Source organism: Mytilus trossulus, chromosome 14, assembly GCF_036588685.1.
Source record: "Mytilus trossulus isolate FHL-02 chromosome 14, PNRI_Mtr1.1.1.hap1, whole genome shotgun sequence".
Taxonomy (NCBI): Eukaryota; Metazoa; Mollusca; class Bivalvia; order Mytilida; family Mytilidae; genus Mytilus; species Mytilus trossulus.
In genome coordinates, this window is record NC_086386.1 from 73806647 (window position 1) to 73815511 (window position 8865).

At 31.1% G+C, this 8865-nt stretch overlaps 1 long non-coding RNA gene across 1 annotated transcript; it reads right to left on the reverse strand.

Annotated features, from left to right (window-relative positions):
* Nucleotides 1–273: 273 nt before the first annotated feature.
* LOC134697333 (uncharacterized) lies at nt 274–7896 on the reverse strand. The gene is made up of 3 exons (XR_010103102.1): nt 7753–7896; nt 1547–1753; nt 274–547 (listed from the first exon to the last, which is right to left on the reverse strand). It is a non-coding gene; the product is annotated as an uncharacterized LOC134697333 (long non-coding RNA).
* Nucleotides 7897–8865: the final 969 nt, after the last annotated feature.

The following is an 8865-nucleotide window of genomic DNA, read 5'->3' on the forward strand; positions in this document are numbered from 1 at the left end:
AAGATGTGTAATTTTTCGTCATTTCTTTTTATGTTCTGTCATATCCAGTCAGACTATTTCACATGTTGAACTTTACTCACAATTATATTTCATCTGTAAATGCTAAATTATGCAACTTCTAATGCAGGGAGACATGAGGATTACTAATTTTTTAAATGTATAACTAGTTTATCTTTTTATCTAATACAGTATATTTTTAATATCAAAATAAAAATAACTAAAACTGAGTATTTAATAACAATATTTATTTGCAATTTTTTTCGTTTTCCGTTATCTAACTTTAGAGTGCCTCAACTAAATGTTATGAAACTTATAAATCTAGGAAATTTGTAGAACATATTGTTGTTAATTGACCATGCTGATTTGCCATAATTTATCACATTCACACATATTCATTGCAAAAACATCTTCTTTTTCATAAGTGTCTACAGGAGCTTGTGTTTCTGTATCTTTTCACTAAAGAATCGTCATGAAAGCTTCTGTTCCCTTCACATCTTCGAGACATTAATGAGATCTTCAGGAAAATATCTACTCCTTATATCTTAATCTGAAAAAACAAAACAAAAAATATGCTTTGACATAGTTTGACATATTTTTACAAGATTGTACATACTGAAATGTCTTGCCTGCTTTATAGTCATGATTGAACTTTCTGTTGCATGTTTCCATCTGAAGAATATACCACAAATTAGTTCCTAAAACATATACACTTGACTAAATTTTTCTTCCAACATGATTTTTATTTATTTACTAATCAAGGTGAGAGTAGACAATGAAAAGTAGATAAACATATATAGATTACCGTAGCTTCTCAACTTTAATTTGATATCAACAAAATGTATTGTGGCAATTTCTCAAATATCAGTGGTGGATCCAAGGGGAGGGTTCCGGTGGTTGGAACCCCCCTTTTTTTGAGACGATCAATGCACTTGAATGGAGACATATAGTTTGACCCCCCCCCCTTTAGAAATGTCTGGATTCACCCCTGAATATAATACAGGTTACCCAATCATCACAGTTATGGTTGACCATTATGGATAAACCATTTCACAGATGATATTGGATGTTTCTTACTTCGTACCTACAATCCCCTTTCCTTTTCATGAATGCGACCTACCGAAATAGACTATATACCAAGTTTGTAATAACATGTGTAACACGAAGGGTGCCACATGTGGAGCCAGATCTGCTTACCCTTCAGGTGACCCTGAGATCACCCCCAGTTTTTGGTGGGGTTTGTGTGGCTCAGTTTTTAGTTTTTAATGTTGTTTCTAGTGTACTATTAATTGTCTGTTTGTCTTTTTCATTTTTAGCCATGGCGTTGTCAGTTTATTTTCGATTTATGAGTTTGAATGTTGCTATGGTATATTTCACCCCTCTTTTTTTAACAGGAGGTTAATAAGCTGGAATTAGCAATGGATGTTAGTAGCCATTTAATTCTTTTAAATTAAAACTAGTCTGAAGTACTGAACCATATATGATTGAAATATTTGTAGATGCTATAATGACACACTTCTTCAAACATCAGTAACAGTTATAATCATACCTTTGCTGACTTCAGCATTTGGTTATGTCTTCAGTTTCTTTTCTCATCTGTCATAGTATCAATAGTATATATGTAGCATACCACCATCTTGATGCATTCTGTATTACAAATAGTTACTCAACAGTTTTATCGTAGCAATCTGTTGGTGGTTTTTTTATCAGGAACTACCTGTTCTATATTCTGGAAATCTTACAATGCATGGAAAAGCTGAAATTATAAATTAAAATTAATATGAAACGACACAATCAGCTTTTTTAATGATAAATGTGTACTAAGTTTCAAATTGATTGGACTTTAACTTCATCAAAAACTACCTTGACTAAAAACTTTAACCTGAAACTGAGGGAACACTTTTAATTTCTATGTTCAGTGAACCATACAAATGGGGTCAAACGTCTTTAATTTTTTTTTTAAATAGAAAGATCATATCATAAGGAACATATGTACTAAGTTTCAAGTTGATTGGACTTCAGTTTCATCAAAAACTATCTTGACCAAAAACATTAACCTGAAGTGGGAAGAATGGATGGACAGATAAACAAGCAGACGAAAGGACGCACAGACTAGAAAACATAATGCTTCTCTACTATTGTAGGTAGAGCATAAAAATTCATAAAAGAACTAGCAAAAAAAGGCACCAACAAAAAGAAACAAATCTAAAGTAATTGTCCATTAACCAGGAAACCCTTGTTTTTCCCCTTTTGTTGCTCCTAATTCATAAACAGATTGAGTCATAACTCCAATATTCCAACCATAACTATCCTTTGGAGTTTTGTGGTGTGGAAACTTCATGCAATTCTATAAACTGTTCTACAAATTATTGTCTGGACAATAGAAAATTGATTATTTGGGCACCTTTTATACCCCTTTTTCCTTCACCAAAGGGACCATAAATTAACCCCCAAATCAATCCAAACCTTCCTTTTTGTGGTTTCAAACTTCAAAGATTTATAATTACTTATGCTAAAACTATTGGCATTTTTTTCAATTAAACTTAAGTTATTGGCACATTTTCAATGGATTTTATTAATACTGAAGTTATATATGTTGGTAAATTTCAAAAGCACATCTTTAAGGTGGTACCCAACACTTGAACTAAAATTAATTTGGCTGGTTAAATTTACTTTGACCCTTTGACAAAAATATAAAAATTTAAATTTTTTTGAACCAATCGTTTTATCAGAAAAATTACACTGGTTATATAGCAGTTTGACAAACACTCATTTGATCATTGAAAAGCTTGATATCCCTTTAACAACACAACGTAATTAAAACGTTTAGCTGACTTAACAGAGTTATCTCCCTGTAGTGTTAGGTACCACCTTAAAAGTTGTGTAAAATAATTCAAATATAACTTTTGGATTACCTCCCTTACACAGCTTTCAAATTGTCTTGACTATCCTTTAACCAGAAAAATAATTGTTTTTCATCTTTTTTGCCCCTTATTCATAAATGGTTTTATCTATACCCTCAGCCAATCCTAACCATCCCATAGTAGTATAGAGCATTGGGGTATAATTTCAGAAAGATCATACACTTTTAGTCATTAACTTAAAACTACAAAAATGCTTGTGTTTGGCCCATCATTCTTGACTGTTTGCCCCATAACCCTAAAAATAAATTCCAACCTTCTTCTTATAATATTTAACATTGTGGTACAATTTCAGAGGAATTGAAATACTTATACATAACTCATTGTCCTGAAACTAGATAAATGCTTGTTTTGGTCTCCTTATCCTAAACCTTAGGGACCATAACCCTAAATCTCAATCCCAAGCTTCCTTTTGTTGTTTTAAACATTGTGTTAAAATTCTATTCATTTCTATTAACATGATTAACTTATACTAAAGTTATTATCTGGAAACCATCCGTCTTCGAACGATGCTCAGCTGACCACAAAGACGATGTGATACCAATATAATTATATGCTGGCAAAAATTTTATGGTTGTATAAAAAGGTATTCTAGACTTTAAACTAGAGGCTCTAAAGAACCTGTGTCGCTCACCTTGGTCTACATGTATGTGAATATTAAACAAAGGAAGCAGATGGATTCATGACAAAATTGGGTTTTGGTGATGGTGATGTGTTTATACATCTTACTTTACTGAACATTCTTGCTGCTTAAAATTATCTCTATATATAATGAACTTGACCCAGTAGTTTTAGTGGAAAATGTTAGTAAAAATTTACAAATTTTATGAAAATTGTTAAAAATTGACTATAAAGGACAATAACTCCATAGGGGATTAATTGACCTTGTTGACCATTTCGGTCATGTTGACTTATTTGTAAATCTTTCTTTGCTGAACATTATTGCTGTTTACAGTTTATCTCTATCTATAATAATATTAAACATGTTTAAAGATAAAGACCAGAAACAGCAAAATTTCCTTAAAATTACTAATTCAGGGGCAGCAACCCAACAGTGGGTTGTCTGATTCATCTGAAAATTTCAGGTCAGATAGATCTTCACCTGTTAAACAATTATACCAATTATACCCTTGTCAGATATATGCTCTAAATGCTTTGGTTTTTGAGTTATAAGCCAAAAACTGCATTTTACCCCTATGTTCTATTTTTAGCCATGGCGGCCATCTTGGCTGGTTGGACGGGTCATCTGACATATTTTTTAAACAAGATACCACAATGATGATTGTGGCCAAGTTTGGTTTAATTTGGCCCTGTAGTTTCAGAGTTCTAGAAGATTTTTGTAAAGGTAACAACGCTGGATGCAAAGTGATGGGAAAAGCTCACTAGGCCCTTTGGGCTAGGTGAGATAAACACTACTTTTTTCAAGTTTATAACTGAGTGAAGGCAATATCATATATACCCAATAAATCATCAAATTCGAAACATATTTCTATGATGATTGAAATGAAGCTTGTTATTATTTGATGCAAATTTTATGTTCGGAGAGCATTCTACAGCTATTTTCCAGTATTCATTTAGGAATTACTTGATCATAAACAAAACGGTGTTTAAAATATAATACAGGGGACTCATATTCATTTTAACTTTATTTCGTGCTGCTACTTTTGATTTTACACAGTTAAGATGGCTCAGACTTATTCAAAGTCTCTATCAGAATGTCGTATTATTTTAATCTTAACAAAGAGTACCTCAAATTTGACGAAAAAAATAGGGGTTCCAGACCATTTAAGCTCAAAATTTTACTTTTAAATAGGTACAAGCATGTTAAAGGGACCATTTTCAATGAAATGATAGGGAAAATAGAGGTGCTGACATATTTTTATTGGATATCAAATAAAAACTGTCTGTGACACCTCAGGTTTGACCTGGTCCAAATCTGTATTGTACAAAGCCGAAATATAGCTTCAAATATTAAGCAAACTGTAAATCACGAAAACAGGAATTTAATACAAGGATTTACAAGTTCGTTTAAAATTACATTTTGTATATATTCTGAGACTTGTATTAAAAAACAAATTATTTTGTTAAAAAATAGCAATGAAGATAAATTAATACATTGTACTATCATGACTGTGACTAAGCAAATAGGGGAAATAAAAAATTGGTTGTGGCAATACAAAAATTCAGCAAAATTTTCAACAAACTTTAACATGTAATGTTCAAATAATTAATATTATGCAACTGGAGTACAAAAAAAAAATCAGAGCAAATTGATCTAGGGCGAACAAGTACAAGTGTGTTAATAAATTTGTCCTGGTAAAATATGTCAGGGCGGACAAATATTACTATATAGTATGAAAAGTCCATGGTTACAGAATTTACTAGTATATATTTAGTCCGATATTAGTTATATATGTCCCCAGACAAATTTTCCTAGGTAATCATGTCCTATAAAATCTTATAAAAGATTCAATTACTTGCATTTGCAAATTTAAATCTTATGTTTTAGTTATGTTTAAGAGTCACATAGTTAAATTTTTAATAAAATTTATGTCCCCAGACTATTAATTTTCCAACAAAGTCATGTCCATGTCATTAGAATCCTAGATTTAAATGCCTATGCCTTTAATTTTTAAAAGTGAATATGAATGTAATATGTTTTAACATTGTTATAGACAAATGTTATAGACAAAACGAAAGAGTTGTGTATCAATCTGTTACAAGACAAGACAAGACAAGACAAAATATTTTATTTCCTCAGACACGAACGTGTACAAGAGGTCAAAACATAATAAAGTATACATATAAATCGACAGCAGAGTAGTGTACGATAATAGCACGTGATTTTCATGACATTGAGACGTATATACATTTGATATATTACCTATTGAGTTTAAAGGATTACATATGTACAGAATTCTTTCTTATTTATCAGTGATTGCGAGTACATAAATATATATATAAATGTATAAAAATTGCATCTACAAAAAATAAGTTATTTTTCTAAGGAAAGTACATACTTTCCTTTACACCTTTATGTTGCAAAATGATAGTAAACCGATCAATTTTTGCCTTGAGGGATATTGTAGGTAATAATTAGGTACAAGATTTTGTCTAAGAAGTTATATACTAGGATGTGAACACACACACAAATAGTGATATTCGTCGCCAATATTTTGATTACATAGATGATCGACATATCCTATTTTCTTTTAAAATATTTTTCCATCTTCCCGTTTCAATTGGGAATTTAAGATTTGAGCATCTAAATTTAGCAATATACAATCTATCAGTATTTCCCAATCGAAGTAGATACAGCTTATTTCCTAAAGCATGTAGAGCAAGACTTAAGTTAGCTTGCTTGCTTTGTATTTAAATTGTACACTCATTAGGATAATATGCAATTAAATTCAAATATTAAATATACAGGTTAAAGTGACTTTATAAACAATTATACAAACAAAGAAGGCAAGCCAACCAAAGTTTTGCATTACATGCATTAGGAAATTAGCTGTAAATAAAATTTGTCTCCAGACTACTTTTCCTAGGAAATCATGTCCATGTCATATTTTCCTAGAAAATCATGTCCATGTCATATTTTCCTAGAAAATCATGTCCATGTCATTAGTATTGAATTCCTAGGTAAAAATGTCCTAGTCCAAACAATTATGACAGCTTGAAAGGCTATTATATTTTTTTCTTTGAAGCCTTACTTCGACGAACTAAGTAAGGTGTCAAAGAAAAAAAATATAAAAGCCTTTCAACTTACAAGACGTCATAATTTGACGAAGTAAGGCATCAAAGAAAAAAAATATAATAGCCTATCAAGACGTCATAATTATTTGGACTAAAAATGTCCATGTCTTTTATTATAAAAAATGTTATAAGCAAAGGAAACTGAATATTTATGTTTTTAATAATTAGGTTATTAAGGAAATATTCTTCATTTTTATTGGAAAAAAAATTCTTCTATTTTCCAATCTTATCTATAAAAAAAATTCTTCTATTTTAAATATATTTTATGATACAAAAAAAAATATTAGAAAAACAAGTCTTGTGACATATTTTCCTAGAAAAACAAGTTACAAACATAAATTACTAGCTATGGACTGATTTTCCTAGAAACATTTGTCCTGGGACTTTAATTCCCAGTAAAATCATGGACATGGACTTAATTAACTAGGAAAAAAAGTCTGGAGAACAAATTTTACAACCGGACCAAATTTACTGTTACACTAGTCCAACTAATTATGACGTCTGGCAAGGCTATTTTTTTTCTTTTTTCTGGGGCGTCCCAGAAAAAAAATAAAAATAGCCTTGCCAGACGTCATAATTATTTGGACTACTGTTACACTAGGACCACAGACACTAGACGTTCCCCCTTTTATTAATTTCTTGATTAGCTACTGTCACGGTGTATTTGTGTACATAAATATATACAGAAGAATTCTAGTTTTGTATCACTTTGACAGTCAAATCCTGACACAGCAGCCCAACTGAGACCAGATACCATTTTTATTCATGAGTTATGATCAGTATCAGATATAAATGAGGGGGAGGACAGGGATAAGGGAGACAGGGAGAAAGGAGGTAGGAGAAAGGAGAGGAAGGTTGGTTAAAAGGAGAAGTTGGAGAAAAAAATAAAATATGAAAAAATAAAATATCTCTTTTTTTCCGGTAAATTAAAAAAAAAATAATACGGAGAAGAGGGGTAGGAGAAAGGAAAAGAGGGAAAGGAAAAAAGGGGTGGGAGAAGGAAAAAGGGTACCCCCTGTCCTCCCCCTCATAAATGCATTTTCAGATCCTTTTTTCGCTTGTTCTATTAAAATCTTACCACGTAAACTCCTTAACTCTCTTTTTTATTTAATTGAATGTTGATTTTGTTTGCCTCAAAACAAACTGTTTTTCCTGTGAATAATTTTCAATCTCCTGGCTTCTAGTATGAAAAATTTGCAAATCATCTTTGACAGACGACGCGAGCACGAATCGCAATTTGTCAACAAAGTTCTAAATGCACATAAAAATTGTCCGCTGTCGAGTTTTAATTTGAATTAGAATGACAAGACATTTCATCGTTCTTTATAGAACAAACCATGATATCAATACACGTTTGTATTTTATTGATCTTTCTAGGGATGTTGCGACTTTAATAATAAATATTCGTGTAGTAATATGCCCCAACTTTTCTGTACGAAAGGAGACCGGACAGAGCGAGCTCACAGAGCAAATAGTCTAGTCTGTCTACAGATTCACTCTAAACAAATTGCAACAGAAAAGATTTTTTATATATCATATGAGATTATAATAGCACATTACCGTTAAAAAAGTCTAACAAAATCGTACGGTCGGAAATCGGTGAAAATTGAAAATAAAAATATCGGTGATGTGCCTGCCGATTCGTGTCAGAATTGTCCGCCATATTGACAAAGGGAGAAGACTCTTACATATGTGAATTTATAGAAACCAACTTAGAAGCTGATATCACTGAAAGAATCGCTTACATAAATTTATATTATTATAAAACTATGCTGGTAAGTGTTTTTTAACATACACTTATGTTTTACGTGTATTTATATATTCGAAAATGCGTCAAGAAATGAATTAGACATACGAAAGTTCTTGACGCAGGTCAACCGACAAAGATCACTATATTTTTGTTATTTCAAAGAAAATAAATGAAATCAACTGCCTTTACATAAAATCAATTAAATTTAAACGAATAAAGTCCAAAATATATCAATAAAATTAATTTAAAAGGACGTAGTAAAACTCGTCCCTAACGAAAACAAAAAAGTATGGAACGCCAAATTAACAAAAATGGACAGTAAAAATTGCAATTTTGTCGATTTTGAACTAATTACTATAGCCAAAGCATTTATTTTTATCTTCTATTGCATTTTCTTCAAGTAAATAATTTTAAATAATTGTTTCCTTCCTTTTTTAATGA